Consider the following 24240-nt stretch of genomic DNA (forward strand, 5'->3'; position numbering starts at 1 on the left):
AGTGGTCCAGAGTTAGGACACCTGATTGTTACAAGCAAGACTGAATGTCATTTTCTTAGTGTTTACTTGCTGTGAAATATATATATATATATATATTTCTAAACCATGGTTTAGAAAGGTTCTCTGCTCTTCCAGATCTGTCTGTGTACTCTGCTGATAGTATTTGAATGTTAAGAAATGAACTGAAAAAAATCAATATCAATTGCAATATATTGTAATGTTTAGTAATCAATTATCTGCAGAGGGTAAGAACCCATTATTGAAAATATTATATTCTTGAGTAACAGAGCATAAAGAAATCTCTGGTCACCATAAAATTGTATGTCTAGAAGATATTTCCAAAGTTCTGAAAATAATAATATGTATTATCTCAGTGTGGACTCTGACAGGTATAACAACAAGAACCCTGGTTTAATAGTGTCATAAACATCATGCAGTAACCAACAAATTTAAGATTGAATAGAAGGTCCATTTCACAACATGGAACTCATATATGTCAACAATTTAAGGAATTAGAATATGTAGCTCGAGAGAACACAGACCAAGGGGAAGAATGTATTACCCTTATTCTGTTAAGTATACACAATAAAATGGACACCTGAGCTTTTATTTTTATAAGAATGCATTAGTACACCTCTCAGCCCTTTTAAATGAAACTAGTTTTTGCAGACTAAGTGATTTATACAGAGGCCGACAATCATTAACCCTGCTGAAATAAGAGATGCTGGAGGCCATTTATGCATTTATGCATTTATGTACTTATGTATTTGTTTTTCTTTACATCCCAAATGTTGCCCTGGCTCCTGATTTCATCTCTCAGATTACTTTCCAACATCCCTATATCCCTATTACTTTCTCTCTTTCTTTTCTCCTCCTTCTCCTCCTCCTCCTGCTCCTCCTTCACTCCTCCTCCTCATTCTCTCCTCCTCCTCCTTCTCTCCTTCTCCTCCCCCTCCTTCTCTCTTCCTCCACCTCCTCCTCCTTCTTCTCCTCCTCTTATTCTTCTTTCTCCTCCTCCTTTTTTCTTCTTCCTCCTACTTCTCCTCCTCTTTCTTCTCTTGCTCCTCCTCTACCTCTTACTTGTTCTTCATCATCATCATCTTCATTATCATCATCATTGTTATCCTTTAATATTTTTAGAATTCAAGGATATAATGAAGGGGGGATTTGACTAAAGCACATATACATGTATGAAATACTCAGAGACATTTAAGTATTAATTGCTCTAAATGTTTTTTAAGAACTAAATTGATTTGCTTTGGAAGAAGTCAGAATTACCTGAATTCAATGGGATATACAGTTTTTAAAATTTTCTCATTAATATGACCTCAAAGTTTCTAGAACCTTCTACAGGAGAGCAAGTTAGTCATCTTCTAGGGATCATGAAAACTTAGCACATTTTCAAAACACTTTGTTCCTTAAGGAATATTCATGAGAAACTTATAAACAATTTTTTTAAAGTTTGCAACTTGGAAAAGTTTCATGAATGATGCTGTCTCCCTAGCCAGTGCTGCCATTGTCACTGCACGTGAAATGAAAATTGTCATTCTGCAGGGAGATGAGGTCACAGAGTCACAGATATTTATGTCAGGATTGAATTGTCTCCCTTTTCCACAGTGTTAGTTATCATGAAGTCGGGATTTATACAGTGATCCCCACAGGCTGCAGGGGGAAGAAGCCAGGTGAGTATTCTTAATTTCAGAATTTGTTGTAGATCCAGCAAAGAAAAGAAGCATGTGAAAGTACTCTTGTCTCATAATTGGAACATGGGGTTGAAACACCTCTATGGAAAAGAGAGACAAGGTACAGAAATAATACAACAGCTAAAAGATGAGTAGGAAAGACAAAAATATTTCTTACCTTATCCTTCCTGGTTCTACTGTAATAAAATAAAATATAAGGTCTCCACTGAGGGTAACTTTGGGTAACAGCAGGGTAATGCAACCTATCTGTGAATAAAGTGAAGGACATTGGTAATACATCAATGTGATAACTCAACAAAGCTTACATGATGTGTAGAATAACACTGTAGGTATCATTATCATAGTTTAATTTATCCTGGTTTCCCATCATAGTAAAAACATTACAATGGAAATGTAAGAAACGTATATTCTTCAATCATGGGAAGATACAGGATCCAAAAGTGTCCTGGAATAAAATGTATTCTTTGTGTGATTTTTATTTAAGTAACTTTATTAATTATAGAGGCAGAAACTGTATTGTATGACCCCTGATACAGTGACTGGTGTGAAACCTCTTTCTCGAACTTCAGAGAAGATCACTGGAGGAAAGGTGTAGAGAAAGTATCACAGGAAAAACACCAAATGTGTCCTGAGTTTAGTCATACTCTAATGTTAATCATAATGTGGTGTATACTTTCGTATACTGCTTATTGCAGTTGCTAATGGAACACAAGGGCATATTCATGGAGAGTCAAGGCTTTACCTCTCAGCTATGTTTGTCTTCACACTTAGTTCTTTATTTCAGTTTGAAAAATGTTCATCTTTTCACATTTTTTCAAGGTTTGTTTCTGTATATCACATGCATCTCCTCTATTTGAGTGCTTTGTAAATTTTATTATTATAAGTTCATTAATATAAGTAGTTTATAATTCTTGTACAAATAAAATATTTTAATTACATAATTTGATCTTAAGCTATTTTTGCACACACTTTTGTATTTCATGTTACACTTTGTACATAATAATTGTGTTAGTAATTCAACTGTAAATAACCTGACAGTCTTTACTCCTTAATGATAACAATGCATTTCTTTCTGGTATCATCGTAAACACTAGCTCTTGTTGGAAGAAACTGGAATGTGGAACAACATTCTCAGGTCAGATCATACTTAGAACATTATTACCAACTCAAAAGGTGTATTAACACTTGTCATCTGCCTATGAAATTAGCTAATATGTCAAAATAAAAATTATGTGAAATATTAATTTATTATATATTTTGATTTTACATTCTGGAATGCTTTGCCTGCATGTATATATAGGCACAATGAGAGCACAGTTTCTGGAGAGGACGGAAAATGGTGTAGGGATGCCCTCTAACTTGCATTACATGCAGTTGTGAGTCCCCACATAGGTGCCAAAAACCAAACACAGGTCCTCTGCAACAGCAACAACGTTTCTCTCCTACTGAGTGATGTCTCTTGTTTCCCATAATGAAAACATTCCACAGTTAACATCATCCAATAAATACCAGCAGTGTGAAGAAGAAACTCATGTGAGGATTACAATTTGCATAGAAAGTTAGAGGATGTTTGAAAATACCCGCCATGACTTTGTGAGCATAGACTGAATAGACTGTTTGTACCACACTAGTCATTTTTAAAAACTTCCAGCATCCACACTGATGGTAAGAGGTTTTGGATTTACAGAATCAAGTATATATTGGGTTTCTTGGTTCTGGCCTTGACAGTGGAAATAAAGCTAGTGTCCACATCAGACAATTATCAGCATCAAGGAAGGTATAAACTTGAGAGCATAAGAGTGATTCAAAAATTGTTACCAAGTTGGTCGTTTATATTCTTAATTAATAAAATATTACACCTGCTGTTTTTATAGCATCCAGAATGTACAAGGAGAGAGTACAGAAGAAGCAGAAGAAAACAACCATGAAATCAAACCTGTTATCCATAGAAAGGGAGCAATCTAACATTGAGTGTGGACATGGGCCTTTATCATGGCCCTTTTCAGGGTACTGTGAACATTAGGGAACACTCTATCTAAATTGCCTATTTAAAGACTCTTTTAAAGAACAAGAAAGGAGTGTGTCTCTTCTTATGTGGCTTATGAGGTCACTAAAAATGGGTCTAGTGTGCTCTCTGAAAGAAGTCTGTAAACAAAGAATTTGAGGAATTCAAATTAACACATTGTCTGAAGAGGAAATTTACACATGTGAGCCAATATAAGATAAATATGTTCCTGACTGACTAGCTCTTAGACATTTCTAGGAACATATTATTTTTCATTGATACATCGGTGAATATAAGGGATTAAAAGATGATAGAAGACATTGTTGAGAGAGCTGGACACATGAAAGCAGCTTTTAATGTCTCATTCCCTGAATGGCATGGAGTGTTAATTGTTAGGAGATGAATCAAATCCTTGGAACTACAGCACTACTTACTATACATCTTTTGGTTTCCTGCTTATCTTCATTATCATCAGGAAAGAAAAGCCATAGAATTTGAAAGATACAGATTGATTTACATACAGTGAAATGAATCCTTTAAAAATATATTTACCATTTGACATTTAACTGTAAACAATAATATAAAGGGGATATTTGCCAATGATAATATTTTTTCCTTTTTTTATTACCTTGAATATGTCTTATTTACATTTCGAATGTTGTTCCCTTTCCCAGTTTCTGGGCCAACATTTCCTTAACCTCTCCCCCTCCCCTTCTATATGGGTGTTCCCCTCCTCATCCTCCCCCCATTACCACCCTCCCCAACAATCATGTTCACTGGGGGTTCAGTCTTAGCAGGACCAAGGGCTTCCCCTTCCACTGGTGCTCTTACTAGGCTATTCATTGCTACCTATGAAGTTAGAGTCCAGGGTCAGTCCATGTATAGTCTTTGGGTAGTGGCTTAGTCCCTGGAAGCTCTGGTTGTTTGGCATTGTTGTTCATATGGGATCTCGAGCCCCTTCAAGCTCTTCCAGTCCTTTCTCTGATTCCTACAATGGGGGTCCCGTTCTCAGTTCAATGGTTTGCTGCTGGCATTCACCTATGTATTTTCTGTATTCTGGCTGTGTCTCTCAGGAGATATCTACATCTGGTTCCTGTCGGCCTGCACTTCTTTGCTTCATCCATCTTGTCTAATCGGGTGGCTGTATAAGTATGGGCCACATGTGGGGCAGGATCTGAATGGGTGTTCCTTCTGCCTCTGTTTAAATCTTTGCCTCTCTATTACCTTCCAATGGTATTCTTGCTCCCCTTTTAAAGAAGGAGTGATGCATTCGCATTTGGATCATCTGTCTTGAGTTTCATGTGTTCTGTGCATCTAGGGTAATTCAAGCATTTGGGCTAATAGCCACTTATCAATGAGTGCATACAATGTGTGTTTTTCTACAATGAATCTCTAGAATGCTTTCAGCCAGATTGCAGTGTTTACTGTATTAATCCTGCCAATCTATGAGCATGGGAGATCTTTCCATCTTCTGAGATCTTCTTGGATTTCTTTCTTTAGAGACTTGAAGTTCCTGCCATATATATCTTTCACTTGTTTTGTTCAAGTCACACCAGGTATTTTAAATTATTGGTGGCATTTGTGAAAGATGATGTGTCCCTAATTTCTTTCTTGACCTGTTTATCCTTTGAGTAGAAGAAGGCTATGATTTGTTTGAGTTAATTTCATATCCAGCCATGTTGCTTAACTTGTTTATCAAGTATAGGAATTCTTTGGTGGAATATTTTGGATCATTTAAATATACTATCATACCATCTACAGAGTGATATTTTGACTTCTTCCTTTCCAATATGTATCCCTTTAACCTCTTTCTGTTGTCTAATTGCTCTAGCTAAGACTTCAAGTACTACACTAAATAGGTTGGGAGATTGTGGACAGTCTTGTCTAGTCCCTGATTTTAATGGGATTGCTTCAAGTTTTTTCGATTTAGTTAGATGTTGGGTACTAGTTTGCTGTACATTGCTTTTACTGTGTTTAGGTAGAGACTTTGAATTCCTGATCTTTCCAAGACAATTATCATGAAGGTATGTAGAATTTTGTCAAATGCTTTCTCAGCATCTAATGAGAAGAACATGTGTTTTTTTTTTCCCTTTGAGTTTATTTACACAGTGGGTTGCATTGATGGATTTCCATATATATTTAAACAACCATGCATACCTAGGTTTATGCCTATTTCATGGTGATTCATATCATTTTGATGTATTCTTGGATTCAGATTGCAAGAATTTTATTGAGTATTTTTGCATCAATATTCATGAGACTAATTGGTCTGAAGGTTTCTTTCTTTGTAGGGTCTTTGTGTAGTTTAGATATAAACACAATTGTGGCTTCAAAGAATCAATTGCATCATGTTCCATCTGTTTCTATTTTGTGCAATAGTTCAAAGAGTATTAGGTCTTTTCTGAAGATCTGATAGAATTCAGCACTAAACCCATCTAGTCCTGGGCTTTTTTTTTTTTTTTTTTTTTTTTTTTTTTTTTTGGTTCGGAGATTTTAATGACTGAATCTATTTCTTTAGGGGTTATGAGATTGTTTAGACAGTTTATCTGATCCTACTTCAACTTTGGTACCTGGTATCTGTTTAGAAAATTGTCCATTTCATCCAGATTTTCCAGCTTTGTTGGGCATAGGCTCTTGTAGTAGGATCAGATTATACTTTGAATTTCTGCAGTTTATGTTGTTATGTCTCCCTTTTCAGTTCTGATTTTGTTAATTTGGATGCTGTATTTGTGCCCTTTGGTTAGTCTGCCTAAGGCTTTATCTATCTCATTGATTTTCTCAAAGTACCTACTCTTCATTATGTTGATTCTTTGTACAGTTCTTTTTGTTTCTACTTGGTTGATTTCAGTTCTGAATTTCATTATTTCTTTCAGGCTACTCCTCTTGGGTTCATTTGTTCCTTTTTGTTCTAGAGCTTTTAGGTGTGCTGTCAAACTGCTAATGTATGTTCTCTCCAATTTCTTTTTGGAGGCACTCATAACTATGAGTTTTCCTCTTAGCACTGCATTCATTGTATCCCATATGTTTGGTTATATTGTGCCTTCATTTTCATTAAATTTTAAAACAACTTTTATTTCTTTCTTTATTTCTTCCTTGACCAAGTTGTCATTAAGTAGAACAGTGTACACCTTTAATGTGTATCTGGGCTTTCTGTTATTTTTGTTGTTATTGAAGACCAGTGTTAACCCATGGTGATCTGATCAGACAAATGGGATTATTTCAATCTCCTTCTATGTAAAGAGACCTTTTTTGTAAGCAATTATATGGTCAATTTTGGAGAAGGTACCATGAGATGCTAAAACGTTATTTATTTTTTTCTTTAGGATGAAATATCCTATAGATATTTGTTAAATCCATTTGTTTCATAGCTTCTGTTAGTTTCACTATGTCTCTGTTTAATTTCTGTTTCCATGATCTGTCCATTGATGAAAGTCAGGTGTTGAAGTTTCCTGTTATTTTGTGTGGTCCAATGTATGCTTTGAGCTTTAGTAAAAGGTATTTTTTTAATGAATGTGGATGACCTTATATTTGTAGCACAGATCTTCAGAATTGAGAGTTCATCTTTGTGGATTCTTCTTTTGATGAGTATGAAGTATTGTTCCTTATCTTTTTTGCTAATTTTTGGTTGAAGTAAATTTTATTAGATATTAGAATGGCTACTCTAGCTTTTTTCGTAGAATCATGTGCTTGGCAAAATTTTTCCCAGCCTTTAACTCTTTGGTAGTGACTAGGTTTGTCATTGAAATGCATTTCCTGTATGCAACAAAATGATTGGTCCTATTTACATAGTCTGTCTGTTAGTCTGTCCTTTTATTGGGGAACTGAGTCCATTGATGTTAAGAGAATAGTGAATGTCATTTCCTGTTATTTTTGTTGTTGTTGTTATTGTTGTTGTTGTTATTGTTGTTGTTAGAGATGGAATTACATTTGTATGGCTATCTTCTTTTGGGTTTGTTGCTAGAAGATTACTTCCTTGCTTTTTTCTAGGGTGAAGTTCCTTCCTTCTTTTGGAGTTTTCCTTCTATCATTCTTTGTAGGATTGGATTTGTGGAAAGATATTGTATAAGTTTGGTTTTGTCTTGGAATATCTTGGTTTCTCCATCTGTGGTAATTGAGGGTTTTTGTGGATATAGTAGCCTGGACTGACCTTTTTTTTTCTCTCTCTCGGGGTCTGTATGACATCTCTCCAGGATCTTCCAACTTTCCTATTCTCTGTCGAGATGTCTGGTATAATTCTGATAGCTCTGCCTTATATGTTACGTGACCAGTTTCACTTAGTCCTTTCTCATATTCTCTCTGTGTTTTGTGTTTTGACTATTGTATGACAAGGGGAATTTCTTTTCTGGTTCAATCTATTTGGAGTTGTGTAGGTTACTTTAATGTTCATGGGCATTTCTTTCTTTAGGTTAAGGAGGTTTTCCTCTATAATTTTTGAGGACATTTACTGGCCCTTTAAGGTGGGGATCTTCATTTTATTCTGTATCTTTTATCCTTATGTTTGGTCTTCTCATTGTGTTCTGGATGTCCTGGATGATTTGCTTTAGGAACTTTTTGATTTTTGCATTTTCTTTGAGAGTTATGTCACTGTTTTCTATGGTATCTTCGGCCCCTTCAATCTCTCATATTCTGCTGTTGATGTTTACATCTATAATTCTTGATTTCTTTCCGAGGTTTTCTATCTCCAGGGTTGTCTCCCTGTGCGATTTCTTCATTGTTCCTATTTTCAAGTTTAGATCCTGGATGGCTATGTTCAATTCCTTCACCTGTTTGGTTGTGTTTTCCTATAATTATTTAAGGGATTTTTATATTTACTTTTTAAAGTCTTCTACTTGTTTACCTGTGTTCTCCTGTGTTTCTTTAGGAGAGTTATTTATACCTTTTAAAGTCTTCTATCATCTTCATGAGATGTAATTTTAAAGCCAAATCTTACTTTTGTTGTATGTTGGGGTATCTAGTATATGCTTTGGTGGGAGAACTGTGCTGATGATCCAAATTCATTTTGGTTTCTGTTGCTTAGGTACTTGAATGTGCCTCTTGGCATCTGGTTACCTCTGATGCTAGTGCTGTGTCTGACTGCAGCTTGTGAAATCTGTGAACCTGTGAGCCTGTGAGCCTGTGAGCCTGTGAGCCTGTGAGCTTGTGATCTTAGTAGTGAGAGCACTCCCAGGAGATCAGCTCTCTCAGGGCAGGTTATGGGTCTGGAGAGCTGTGGGACAGCCTTAGCTCTGGATGCAGATAAAGACTGGAAGGGTTCTGTTCTAGGCAGCCCTTAGGCTCCTGAGTCCAGGTGCTTTTGATTGGTCTTTCTTTTGGTAGTCAGTGGAGGGATAGTGGGGTCCTTCCTCTGTGCTGTGGAATTAGGAGGGAGAGTGTTTCTGGCAGACTCTGAAAGCAGCTTTTGAGTCCAACAGTTTTGAGACAGCCCCAGCTCCGGGAGCAGATTGAGACTCAAAGGTTTCTGTTTCAGGCTGCCTGGCAGCTCCTGAGCCCTGTGTGCTCTTGGTTGCTTTCCTTGGACAGTCAATGGAGAGAAAGTTGCAAGTAAATTCACCAGCTCTCTTCATCCAGATAGTTAATTCAATCATTCTCTCTGTCTTATCTTTCTCCCTGCTTTTTCTTCATGTATCTTTCCTTTCTTCTTTCCCTCCCTTCCTTCCTCTTGCCTTCATTTCTTCCTTCCTTCCTACCTTCCTTCCTTCTTTTCTTCCTTGCTTACTCCTCTTTTCATTCTTTCTGTATTTCTTTGTTCATGACATACACTAACAAAGCAAAAAAAAAAAAAAAAAAAAAGGCAACCCTCTAAAGAATTTTTATAGGTCAGGCACAATGTGGAATACGGTAGATAGAATAAAACTAAATACTATAAGGTTCTCAACATTTCCCTTTAACTTTAACCAAAACAGATTATCTGTTACATTTTTTAAAGAAAAGACTTATTGGTGACATTGACAAGGTGAGACCACATTTGACTTCTGGGTGGCTTTTATAAATGAAACCCTACACTAACAACTCATGCTGAAGTTTCTCTTAGTCTATATGATTTTTGTAATGTGTGAATCTATGAGATTTCCAGAAGTACAAAGCCCCTTCTCTCCAAGATTCCTGACCAGAATGTGTGTGTGTGTGTGTGTGTGTGTCTGTGTCTGTGTGTCTGTGTGTGTGTGTATGTGGCGTGACTTTTCTTAGCAGCTAGCTCTTTACTTAAGTTCTCACTTGAAGCATCATTGTATTATAGTATAGAATTTCAATGTTTTTCTTATTAAAGATAACTACAAGGTCAGGGCAGCTCAAAGATCACTGTGTTGATCAAAACATCATACCCAAATTCTGTAGTTAGTAGGTTTGGTAAGTTCTTAGAGCAAACTATTTTTACAGAGTACCCTGGAATGCATTTTACATCTAGCTTTTAAAGGCAAAAGCCCTGGAGATATTTACATTTTGATTGGTAAACCAATCAAGCAGTAGTACAGAATCCAAAAAACATACAGTTACCTCTGGCATTTTGACGCTCACTGTCCAGAGGTAGGTTCTTTTCTGTGAGTCTGTTCAGGAAAAAATTAGAAAAGAAAAGGTGAAATTCAGGTTAAACCCAAGAAGACAAAAGCAGAGAACAGACAGAGCAAGACTCCTCACAAGACTAAGAATATATTTAGAATTGTGTTATTTATCTCTCATTACTAATGTCTTGATTTCCGATGATCTATACATTTAGTTTTGCTTTAAGGAAATGGTATGAGGGTAAATTCTAAAAAATCTTCCAAAAATATTTTTCTTGTTTCAAAAGATGAATTGTTTTACTTAACTTTTTTTTTTAGTTTTTACTGAAGTTGATTTCTTTTTATATATTCTGATTTATATAACATTATGCTTGTTTATATTATCTGTCATGTTTCTTCACTTCTCCTAGGCCAGTATCACATTATCCTGAGTGCTCCACATTCTAGGAAACTTGATGTATCTCATTTTATCAATACGAGAATTCTGAGGTATTGAGTAATCTTACACTTAATAAGCAAGCAAAGTAATCACTGTTTTCAAAATTTTGGGGATGAGGGTTTTTTGCTGTTGTCATTCTTGTTTTTGTTTGTAATGCAGTCTAGGCTGGCCTTGTACCCATGAGTTTAAAAGATCCTCTATTTCTTTATCCTCTTGGTAACTTCATGGATTAAAGTTGTCCTCATTCACCACAGGCTACAACCAATTGCCATTATTCATTAGACCAGAGAAATACAGTGGCTATACTGTAAAGAAAAGTGTTCTGACTCAGAAAATGGACTTCTGGAAACTGGCAATCAAAATTATTTTCTTATCACAAACTACAACTGGAATTCTGGGAATTTTTTTCCTTCTTTTCTATTATTTAGTCCTTTATTACACACAGTGCATGTTAAAGCCAACAGATTTGGTGCTCGCTTCGGCAGCACATATACTAAAAGCCAACAGATTTGATTCTGATGAACCTAATGGCAGCCAATGTGATCATAATTCTCTCTATAGGTGTGCCCCAAACAATGGCAATATGGGGATTCAAGAAGTTCTTGAATTATTTAGAATGTGAGCTTCTATTATACCTTCAGGGATGTGCATGAGGTGTGTCCATTTGCACCATCTGCCTTTTGAGTGTTTACCAAACTCTGACCATCAGTCCCAAGAAATCTTTTTGGAAGTATTACAAAGTGAAAGCTCCCAAGTACATTGGCTGCTGCATTTCCTTCCTCTGGGTCTTGAATGTGATAATTCCATTTCATCCCTGTCTACATTTATCAAAAGGAATAACAGAAATGTGACAAGAATTCGAAATTTTGGGTACTGTATTCTTATAGGGAGTGATGACATCAGTGACTCACTTTATACAACAATGGTAGTGTGCCCTGAATTCCTCTTTTCTGTGCTCATTGACTTGGCAAGTGTGTCCAAGATTGTCATTCTGTACAGACACAGGAAGAGGATTCAACACATTCGTAGCACTCATGGTTCCAGCCAAATGTCCCCAGAGTCTAGAGCCATTCAAAACATCCTCACAGTGGTGTCTACTTTTCTGGTCTTTTGTACTCTCACCTCCATCTTAAGAGGCTGTGTAGCTCTTTTTCATAGTCACAATTGGTGGCTGATGAACATCAATCACTTCACTTCTCTGTGTTTTCCCACTTTTGCACCCTTTGTTCTTCTGAGTAATGACTCTATTGTATCTAGATTCAGTTTGGTCTGGATAAGAAAAAAGAATGTTTCATAATTTCGATATTGTCCAAATGCTTACTCACTCTTCACCCTAATGTGTCAATAAAGAATGTTAAGGGAGTTATGCCTTTTCTTTCTAAAATTGGTCAAATGTTGTCGGCACCAGCACCGACACGGTACCTAGAATCGGGCGAAAGCCTGCGGGATGAAAGAAACACACACACACACACACACACACACACACACACACACACACACAGGTTATCGTGTCAAGCCAGGAGAGGAAGAGAGAGAGAGAAGGAGAGAGAGAGAGAGAGAGAGAGAGAGAGAGAGAGAGAGAGAGAGAAAGAGAGAGAGAGAGAGAGCTCTGAAGAGAGGAAGAGCGGAAGAGATGGTGAGAGTCTCCTGTAGCTTTATTCACCACTTATATACCCAAGTTCTCCAGGTAGAAAATATCTGGAAAGCACAGTGGGAAACCCTGGCTCCTGACTACCTGGCTCCTGACTTCGGAAACAAAAGACTGACTAGGAGACCTGAATTAATTAGGGAGAAATCCGAGAAGACCAGCCTAAATCTCAAGGAAAAAAGGCTGAGGAAGCAAAAGGCAGAAGTAAATTGACCACCACCCAGGTGTGGTCCAGGTGTGTCAGTTCCACATGCATCAGCTGGGCTCAACAGAGGTCATGCAGTGGAGACACCGGGTGTTTACTACTTAGTCTTTTATTCTTGTGCCGTAAATACACAGGAGAGGCCTCTGTCCAACAATCCCATGACTTTAACTGTGGCCATAGAGTTACAAAGCGCCCAGGCCCAAATCCAATATGGCTCACTACAAAATGTGATCAAAGTGTATTCATTTTTACCACCTTCACCTTGAGTATCTTCTAAACAATGACCATCAGTACCCTTAAATCCTTTTAGGAGTATCATAAAGACAAACCTGTAAAGATTATTAATTGCTTAATTTCCCTCCTCTCAGTCTTGCATATGTAGATCAATTTCATTTCCTTTGTGTACACATTTATCAAAAGGAATAGCAAATCATGTTACAAGAACATGAGCTTTTGGATAGTGTTCCCTTATAATTACTGATGACATGAATTGACTCATTCTGTATTATATTTAGCTCATTGTACTCTTCAACTTTCAGATACTACATTTTCTCAGTTTTATAGTTTTATAGTATAGATGAAGTGCATAGAAGTAAACCAACTGTCTATAAAACTGCCCTTGTGACTTTCATCCTATCAAATATTCTTAATTGCCTAATTGCTGCACGGACATCTGGTGGACACTACATTCTAACTGTAATGCCAACCAAAACCATCATTGGCCATAAATGTGTGATTCATGTGGCCCTTATCTCAGGATAGCTATTCTAGCCTACACCAGTACTAGAAAGCTGAGTAATAAATCTCAAGACCTTTATTTGTACTTTCTCCAGAAGCAATACAACTTGGTTGTTCTTAATCTTATAGCAACAGTCCTCCACAAATTCTGGAAAGATAGCATCATCCCTAGCCATTCACTGAAAAATAGCAATTTTTCTTTCATCTTGTGACAAAACTGATGGAAAATTAATGATTTTTTTGAAGTGCCTTGGCTTTGTTTGTTAGTATATTTTTCTTCTTTGCCCTGTTATTAAACATATATTTTCTCATACAATGTAATCTGAATACAGCTTATTCTTCCCTCTCTCTACTTATTCCAGTTTCTCCCTACCTCTTTTTCCATCTGGATTCACTAACTTTCTATCTCTTATTAGAAACAAACAGGTTTCTGTGAGAAACTACAAAGCATAACAACAAAAAATAAGGTAATATAGAACAAAAACTATCATAATGAAATTAGACAAGATAAGCTAGCAGAGAAACAAAAGGTCCTCAAGAGAAGGTACAAGAATCAAAAAGCCATATTTCCACTTTCAGGAGTCCCACTAAATGTATGAATGTAAGGTTATAATGTACATGCTGAGGACCTTCACCAGAATAAGTAGACCCTACAATTGTTGATTCAGTCTCAGTAATTCATTTGAGCTTTTATTTTTTTAATTTTTTTATTTTTTTGAATGAATAAATGATTTTTATTGGATTTTTAAAATATTTTTATTAGATACATTTCTTTATTTGCATTTCAAACATTATTCCCCTTCCTGGTTTCCTGTCCATAAGCACCCATTCCCTCCCCTCCCCCTCTCCCATATGGGTATTCCCCCTCTACATCTCCCTTATTGCCCCCCATATTCCCCTGCACTGGGGGTCCAACCTTGGCAGGACCAAGGGCTTCCCCTTCCCCTGGTGCCCCAACACGTCTATTCTCTGCTATATATGCAGTGGAGGCCCTGGGTCAGTCCATGTACAGTCTTTCAGTAGTGGTTTAGTGTCTGGAAGCTCTGGTTGGTTGGCATTGTTGCTTTTATGGGGTTGCAAGGTCCTTCAACTTTTTCAATACTTCCTCTGATTCCTCCCAAGGGGGTCCTATTCTCAATTCGGTGGTTTGCTGCTAGCATTGACATCTGTATTGGACATGCTCTAGAGCCATTGTCTCCTGATATCCTCTGTCTCCTTCATCTCCCTCTCTTCTTGTATTCTCTTCTGCTGGAATTCCTGAACTTGAGTGAAGAGATTTGAAAGAGAAATCTCATGCAAAACTGTATATTGCAAGTCTCTCTCTCCCTCTCTCCCTCTCTTCCTGTCACCCTCTGTCTGTCTCTCTCTGTCTCTGTCTCTCTCTCTGTCTCTGTCTCTTTCTCTCTCTTTGTGTGTGTGTGTGTGTGTGTGTGTGTGTGTGTGTGTGTGTGTGCGCGCGCGCGCGCGCTTGTGTATGTGCTTGTGTCTCTACTGTCTGTCCACAGTTCTCTAAATTTTGCTCACCTCTACATCAAGATGAAGCCTCTCTGATCAGGGGGACCTAAGGCAGTGATCTATGAGTATACCAGATACCATTAGGTGCCACTTTTATTCCTGATGATCAATATTATTTGAAACCACCCTAGGTCCCTGGGTTATGCAGACTCTGGGTTTTGGTCTATCATGCAATATCAGGTATAGATTCTAAATCATGCGATTAGATTTCAATCAGACACTGACGACTTACTCCTACAAGGTTTGTATTACCATTGCCCTAGCATATTTTGCGGATAAATAGATCATAGGTTTTGTCTCTGGGTTGATCTTTACTTTTCTCTTTTTTTACCTTGCAGAACAACTTTTGGTGTCATACACACCAGTTTGACCTCTCAATATTCAGTGATTCACTGATGTGTGTGTGTCAAGTAGGAAGAAATGTAGGATGATTCTGGGAAAATTTAAGAGGGAAGAATGGTGAATATGATTAGAGTACATGGTATAAATTCTCAAGGAAATAAAAAAAAACATAAAAATTAACATTTTAAATTCTTCATCCAGAAACAGGAGACAAAAACTCTAAGCTCCATTGCTAGTAGGAATAAAAATCAAGTTAGATCAGCCTTTCTCATGATCTCAGTACTGCCATTATCTTTCCAAGTCAAGATAGGCAAAAGATTAGGGAGAATAGCCAGCAGTTAAGGTCACATACTGCTCTTGCAGAACACAAGGTCACTTCTAAATACCTAAAACAGATAATACATAATTACCTGAATTTTCAACTCAAAGAGGACTGAGGTCAACTTGTAGGAATTGCAAGTATTTATGCTCATACACACACACACACACACACACACACACACACAAACACACGCGCGCGCGTGCGCACACGCCAAAAAAAAACTATGTTGCATTATTACTTGAAATGAGAAGTCAGTAGATTTGAATAATGTCTAAGCTACTCTTTAATAAAAATATATTTATTTTTCCATTAGCAGTTTCAATTATCTGAGTGTCCAATCTCAGCCCTCTGCAAAGGGCCTCTCATGCAAAGTCTATTAAAACTTTCCGAACAAACTATTATGGTTGTTCATATGGGGTTTCGAGCCCCTTAAAGCACTTCCAGTCCATTCTCTGATTCCTTCAACAGGGGTCCCGTTCTCAGTTCAGTGGTTTGCTGCTGGCATTCCTGTTGACCTCCAGTTGAGCCAGCACCATTTGCTGAAAATGCTATCTTTTTTCCATTGGATGGTTTTGGAACCTTTGTCAAAAATCAGGTGCCCGTAGGTGTGTGGGTTCATTTCTGGGTCTTCAATTCTATTCCATTGGTCTATATGTCTGTCTCTGTACCAATACCATGCAGTTTTTATCACTATTGCTCTGTAATACTACTTGAGTTCAGGGATAGTGATTCCCCCTGAAGTCCTTTTATTGTTGAGGATAGTTTTAGCTACCCTGGGTTTTTTGTTATTCCAGACGAATTTACAAATTGTTCTGTCTAACTCTTTGAAGAAATGGATTGGTATTTTGAAGGGGATTGCATTGAATCTGTAGATCACTTTTGGTAAAATGACCATTTTTACTATATTAATCCTGCCAATCCATGAGCATGGGAGATCTTTCCATCTTCTGAGGTCTTCTTCAATTTCTTTCTTCAGAGTCTTGAAGTTCTTCTTGTACAAATCTTTTACTTGCTTGGTTAAAGTCACACCGAGGTACTTTATATTATTTGGGTCTATTTTGAAGGGTGTCGTTTCCCTAATTTCTTTCTCAGCTAGTTTCTCTTTTGTGTAGAGGAAGGCTACTGGTTTATTTGAGTTAATTTTATACCCAGCCACTTTGCTGAAGTTGTTTATCAGCTTTAGTAGTTCTCTGGTGGAACTTTTGGGATCACTTAAATAAACTATCATATCATCTGCAAATAGTGATATTTTGACTTCTTCTTTTCTGATATGTATCCCCTTGACCTCCTTTTGTTGTCTGATTGCTCTGGCTAGAACTTCAAGAAATATATTGAATAAGTAGGGAGAGAGTGGGCACCCTGTCTAGTCCCTGATTTTAGTGGGATTGCTTCAAGTTTCTCTCCATTTAGTTCAATTTTAGCAACTGGTTTGCTGTATATGGCTTTAACTATGTTTAGGTATGGGCCTTGAATTCCTATTCTTTCCAGGACTTTTATCATGAAAGGGTATTGAATTTTGTCAAATGCTTTCTCAGCATCTGATGAAATGATCATGTGGTTTTGTTCTTTCAGTTTGTTTATATACTGGATCACATTAATGGTTTTCCGTATATTAAACCATCCCTGCATGCCTGGGATGAAGCCTACTTGATCATGGTGGATGATTGTTTTGATGTGCTCTTGGATTCAGTTTGCCAGAATTTATTGAGTGTTTTTGCGTCGATATTCATAAGGGAAATTGTTCTGAAGTTCTCTTTCTTTGTTGTGTCTTTGTGTGATTTAGGTATAAGAGTAATTGTGGCTTCATAGAAGGAATTCGGTAGTGCTCCATCTGTTTCAATTTTGTGGAATATTTTGGATAATATTGGTATGAGGCCTTCTATGAAGGTCTGATAGAATTCTGCACTAAACCCATCTGGACCTGGGCTCTTTTTGGTTGGGAGACCTTTATTGACTGCTTCTATTTACTTAGGAGTTATGGGGTTGTTTAACTGTTTTATCTGTTCCTAATTTAACTTGGGTATCTGGTATCTGTCTAGGATATTGTCCATTTCCTGCAGATTTTCAAGTTTTGTTGAATATATGCTTTTATAATAAGATCTGATGATTTCTTGAATTTTCTCTGAATCTGTAGTTATGTCTCCCTTTTCATTTCTGATTTTGTTAATTTGGACACACTCTCTGCGTCCTCTCGTTTGTCTGGCTAAGGGTTTATCTATCTTGTTGATTTTCTCAAAGAATCAACTTTTGGTTCTGTTGATTCTTTCTATGGTCCTTTCTGTTTCTACTTGGTTGATTTCAGCTCTGAGTTTGATTATTTCCTTCCTTCCACTCCTCCTGGGTGTATTTGCTTCTTTTTGTTCTAGAGCTTTTAGGTGTGCTGTCAAGCTGGTGACATATGCTCTTTCCTGTTTCTTTCTGCCGGCACTCAGAGCTATGAGTTTTCCTCTTAGCACAGCTTACATTGTGTCCCATAAGTTTGGGTATGTTGTACCTTCATTTTCATTAAATTCTAAAAAGTCTTTAATTTCTTTCTTTATTTCTTCTTTGACCAGATTAGCGTTGAGTAGAGCATTGTTCAACTTCCACATATATGTGGGCGTTCTTCCCTTATTTTTATTGAAGACCAGCCTTAGGCCATGGTGGTCTGATAGCACACATGGGATTATTTCTATCTTTCTGTAACTGTTGAGGCCCGTTTTTTGACCAATTATATGGTCAATTTTGGAGAAAGTACCATGAGGAGCTGAGAAGAAGATATATCCTTTTGCTTTAGGATAGAATGTTCTATAATTATCTGTTAAGTCCATTTGGTTCATGACTTCTCTTAGTCTGTCTTCGTCTCTGTTTAATTTGTTTCCATGATCTGTCCATTGATGAGAGTGGGGTGTTGAAATCTCCTACTATTATTGTGTTAGGTGCAATGTGTGTTTTGAGCTTTAGTAAGGTGTCTTTTATGTATGTAGGTGCCCTTGTATTTGGGGCATAGATATTTAGGACTGAGAGTTCATCTTGGTGGATTTTTCCTTTGATGAATATGAAATGTCCTTCCTTATCCTTTTTGATGACTTTTAGTTGAAAATTGATTTTATTTGATATTAGAATAGCTACTCCAGAGAGAGAGACCCAACTGCCTGGTCAGGTGGGCACTCCTGAGGCTGCAGAGCAGAAGAGACCACCAACACTGCTCACCCATGCCCACATCCCTGGCCCAAGAGGAAACTGTATAAGGCCTCTCGGCTCCCGTGGGGGAGGGCCCAGGAGCAGCAGGACCCCTGCCTGAGACACCTCCGGAATCTGAAAGAAACAGACTGGATAAACAGTTCTCTGCACCCAAATCCCTTGGGAGGGAGAGCTAAACCTTCAGAGAGGCAGACAAGCCTGGGAAACCAGAAGAGACTGCTCCCTGCACACACATCTCGGACGCCAGAGGAAAAAGCCAAAGACCATCTGGAACCCTGGTGCACTGAAGCTCCCGGAAGGGGCGGCACAGGTCTTCCTGGTTGCTGCCGCTGCAGAGAGCCCGTGGGTAGCACGCCACGAGCGAACTTGAGCCTCGGAACCACAGGTAAGACCAAATTTTCTGCTGCAAGAAAGCTGCCTGGTGAACTCAAGACACAGGCCCACAGGAACAGCTGAAGACCTGTAGAGAGGAAAAACCACACGCTGGAAAGCAGAACACTCTGTCCCCATAACTGACTGAAAGAGAGGAAAACAGGTCTACAGCACTCCTGACACACAGGCTTATAGGACAGTCTAGCCACTGTCAGAAATAGAAGAACAAAGTAACACTAGAGATAATGTGATGGCGAGAGGCAAGCGCAGGAACCCAAGCAACAGAAACCAAGACTACATGGCACCATCGGAGCCCAATTCTCCCTTCAAAACAAATATGGAATATCCAAACACACCAGAAAAGCAAGATCTAGTTCCAAAATCATTTGTGATCATGATGCTGGAGGACTTCAAGAAACACGTGAAGAACTCCCTTATAGAACAAGTAGAAGCCTACAGAGAGGAATGGCAAAAATGCCTGAAAGAATCGCAAAAATCCCTGAAAGAATTCCAGGAAAACATAAATAAACAAGTAGAAGCCCATAGAGAGGAGACACAAAAATCCCTGAAAGAATTCCAGGAAAACATAAATAAACAAGTAGAAGCCCATAGAGAGGAGACACAAAAATCCCTGAAAGAATTCCAGGAAAACACAATCAAACAGTTGAAGGAATTAAAAATGGAAATAGAAGCAATCAAGAAAGAACACATGGAAACAACCCTGGATATAGAAAACCAAAAGAAGAGACAAAGAGCTGTAGATACAAGCTTCACCAACAGAATACAAGAGATGGAAGAGAGAATCTCAGGAGCAGAAGATTCCATAGAAATCATTGACTCAACTGTCAAAGATAATGTAAAGTGGAAAAAGCTACTGGTCCAAAACATACAGGAAATCCAGGACTCAATGAGAAGATCAAACCTAAGGATAATAGGTATAGAAGAGAGTGAAGACTCCCAGCTCAAAGGACCAGTAAATATCTTCAACAAAATCATAGAAGAAAACTTCCCTAACCTAAAAAAAGAGATACCCATAGACATACAAGAAGCCTACAGAACTCCAAATAGATTGGACTAGAAAAGAAACACCTCCCGTCACATAATTGTCAAAACACCAAACGCACAAAATAAAGAAAGAATATTAAAAGCAGTAAGGGAAAAAGGTCAAGTAACATATAAAGGGAGACCTATCAGAATCACACCAGACTTCTCGCCAGAAACTATGAAGGCCAGAAGATCCTGAACTGATGTCATACAGACCCTAAGAGAACACAAATGCCAGCCCAGATTACTGTATCCAGCAAAACTCACAATTAACATTGATGGAGAAACCAAGATATTCCATGACAAAACCAAATTTACACAATATCTTTCTACAAATCCAGCACTACAAAGGATAATAAATGGTAAAGCCCAACATAAGGAGGCAAGCTATACCCTAGAAGAAGCAAGAAACTAATCGTCTTGGCAACAAAACAAAGAGAATGAAAGCACACAAACATAACCTCACATCCAATTATGAATATAAAGGGAAACAATAATCACTATTCCTTAATATCTCTCAATATCAGTGGCCTCAACTCCCCAATAAAAAGACATAGATTAACAAACTGGATACGCAACGAGGACCCTGCATTCTGCTGCCTACAGGAAACACACCTCAGAGACAAAGACAGACACTACCTCAGAGTGAAAGGCTGGAAAACAACTTTCCAAGCAAATGGTCAGAAGAAGCAAGCTGGAGTAGCCATTCTAATATCAAATAAAATCAATTTCCAACTAAAAGTCATCAAAAAAGATAAGGATGGACACTTCATATTCATCAAAGGAAAAATCCACCAAGATGAACTCTCAATCCTAAATACCTATGCCCCAAATACAAGGGCACCTACATACGTAAAAGAAATCTTACTAAAGCTCAAAACACACATTGCACCTCACACAATAATAGTGGGAGATGTCAACACCCCACTCTCATCAATGCACAGATCATAGAAACAGAAATTAAACAGTGATGTCGACAGACTAAGAGAAGTCATGAGCCAAATGGACTTAACGGATATTTATAGAACATTCTATCCTAAAGCAAAAGGATATACCTTCTTCTCAGCTCCTCATGGTACTTTCTCCAAAATTGACCATATAATTGGTCAAAAAACGGGCCTCAACAGGTACAGAAAGATAGAAATAATCCCATGCGTGCTATCGGACCACCACGGCCTAAAACTGCTCTTCGATAACAATAAGGGAAGAATGCCCACATATACGTGGAAATTGAACAATGCTCTACTCAATGATAACCTGGTCAAGGAAGAAATAAAGAAAGAAATTAAAAACTTTTTAGAATTTAATGAAAATGAAGATACAACATACCCAAACTTATGGGATACAATGAAAGCTGTGCTAAGAGGAAAACTCATAGGGCTGAGTGCCTGCAGAAAGAAACAGGAAAGAGCATATGTCAGCAGCTTGACAGCACACCTAAAAGCTCTAGAACAAAAAGAAGCAAATACACCCAGGAGGAGTAGAAGGCAGGAAATAATCAAACTCAGAGCTGAAATCAACCAAGTAGAAACAAAAAGGACCATAGAAAGAATCAACAGAACCAAAAGTTGGTTCTTTGAGAAAATCAACAAGATAGATAAACCCTTAGCCAGACTAACGAGAGGACCCAGAGAGTGTGTCCAAATTAAAAAAATCAGAAATGAAAAGGGAGACATAACTACAGATTCAGAGGAAATTCAAAAAATCATCAGATCTTACTATAAAAGCCTATATTCAACAAAATTTGAAAATCTTCAGGAAATGGAAAATTTCCTAGACATATACCAGGTATCGAAGTTAAATCAGGAACAGATAAACCAGTTAACAACCCCATAACTCCTAAGGAAATAGAAGCAGTTATTAAAGGTCTCCCAACCAAAAAGAGCCCAGGTCCAGACGGGTTTAGTGCAGAATTCTATCAAACCTTCATGGAAGACGTCATATCAATATTATCCAAACTATTCCACAAAATTGAAACAGATGGAGCACTACCGAATTCCTTCTACGAAGCCACAATTACTCTTATACCTAAACCACACAAAGACACAACAAAGAAAGAGAACTTCAGACCAATTTCCCTTATGAATATTGACGCAAAAATAATCAATAAAATTCTGGCAAACCGAATTCAAGAGCACATCAAAACAATCATCCACCATGATCAAGTAGGCTTCATCCCTGGCATGCAGGGGTGGTTTAATATACGGAAAACCATCAACGTGATCCAGTATATAAACAAACTGAAAGAACAGAACCACATGATCATTTCATTAGATGCTGAGAAAGCATTTGACAAAATTCAACACCCCTTCATGATAAAAGTCCTGGAAAGAATAGGAATTCAAGGCCCATACCTAAACATAGTAAAAGCCATATACAGCAAACCAGTTGCTAACATTAAACTAAATGGAGAGAAACTTGAAGCAATCCCACTAAAATCAGGGACTAGACAAGGCTGCCCACTCTCTCCCTACTTATTCAATATAGTTCTTGAAGTTCTAGCCAGAGCAATCAGACAACAAAAGGAGATCAAAGGGATACAGATCGGAAAAGAAGAAGTCGAAATATCACTATTTGCAGATGACATGATAGTATATTTAAGTGATCCCAAAAGTTCCACCAGAGAACTACTAAAGCTGATAAACAACTTCAGCAAAGTGGCTGGGTATAAAATTAACTCAAATAAATCAGTTGCCTTCTTCTATACAAAAGAGAAACAAGCCGAGAAAGAAATTAGGGAAACGATACCCTTCATAATAGACCCAAATAATATAAAGTACCTCGGTGTGACTTTAACCAAGCAAGTAAAAGATCTGTACAATAAGAACTTCAAGACACTGAGGAAAGAAATTGAAGAAGACCTCAGAAGATGGAAAGATCTCCCATGCTCATGGATTGGCAGGTTAATATAGTAAAAATGGCCATTTTACCAAAAGCAATCTACAGATTCAATGCAATCCCCATCAAAATACCAATCCAATTCTTCAAAGAGTTAGACAGAACAATTTGCAAATTCATCTGGGATAACAAAAAACCCAGGATAGCTAAAGCTATCCTCAACAATAAGAGGACTTCAGGGGGAATCACTATCCCTGAACTCAAGCAGTATTACAGAGCAATAGTGATAAAAACTGCATGGTATCGGTACAGAGACAGACTGATAGACCAATGGAATAGAATTGAAGACCCAGAAATGAACCCACACACCTATGGTCACTTGATTTTTGACAAAGGAGCCAAAACCATCCAATGGAAAAAAGATAGCATTTTCAGCAAATGGTGCTGGTTCAACTGGAGGGCAACATATAGAAGAATGCAGATCGATCCATGCTTATCACCCTGTCCAAAGCTTAAGTCCAAGTGGACCAAGGACCTCCACATCAAACCAGACACACTCAAACTAATAGAAGAAAAACTAGGGAAGCATCTGGAACACATAGGCACTGGAAAAAATTTCCTGAACAAAACACCAATGGCTTATGCTCTAAGATCAAGAATCGACAAATGGGATCTCATAAAACTGCAAAGCTTCTGTAAGGCAAAGGACACTGTGGTTAGGACAAAACGGCAACCAACAGATTGGGAAAAGATCTTTACCAATCCTACAACAGATAGAGGCCTTATATCCAAAATATACAAAGAACTCAAGAAGTTAGACCGCAGGGAAACAAATAACCCTATTAAAAAATGGGGTTCAGAGCTAAACAAAGAATTCACAGCTGAGGAATGCCGAATGGCTGAGAAACACCTAAAGAAATGTTCAACATCTTTAGTCATAAGGGAAATGCAAATCAAAACAACCCTGAGATTTCACCTCACACCAGTGAGAATGGCTAAGATCAAAAACTCAGGTGACAGCAAATGCTGGCCAGGATGTGGAGAAAGAGGAACACTCCTCCATTGTTGGTGGGATTGCAGACTGGTAAAACCATTCTGGAAATCAGTCTGGAGGTTCCTCAGAAAATTGGACATTGAACTGCCTGAGGATCCAGCTATACCTCTCTTGGGCATATACCCAAAAGATGCCTCAACATATAAAAGAGACACGTGCTCCACTATGTTCATCGCAGCCTTATTTATAATAGCCAGAAAATGGAAAGAACCCAGATGCCCTTCAACAGAGGAATGGATACAGAAAATGTGGTACATCTACACAATGGAATATTACTCAGCTATCAAAAACAACGAGTTTATGAAATTCGTAGGCAAATGGTTGGAACTGGAAAA

General features: G+C 37.8%; 1 pseudogene; it reads left to right on the forward strand.

The window, feature by feature from the left end:
- The first annotated feature begins 10978 nt into the window (after window positions 1-10978).
- Vom1r4-ps1 (vomeronasal 1 receptor 4, pseudogene 1) lies at window positions 10979-11941 on the forward strand (annotated as a pseudogene).
- The last annotated feature ends 12299 nt before the right edge of the window (window positions 11942-24240 follow it).

Source organism: Rattus norvegicus, chromosome 1, assembly GCF_036323735.1.
Source record: "Rattus norvegicus strain BN/NHsdMcwi chromosome 1, GRCr8, whole genome shotgun sequence".
Classification (NCBI taxonomy): domain Eukaryota; kingdom Metazoa; phylum Chordata; class Mammalia; order Rodentia; family Muridae; genus Rattus; species Rattus norvegicus.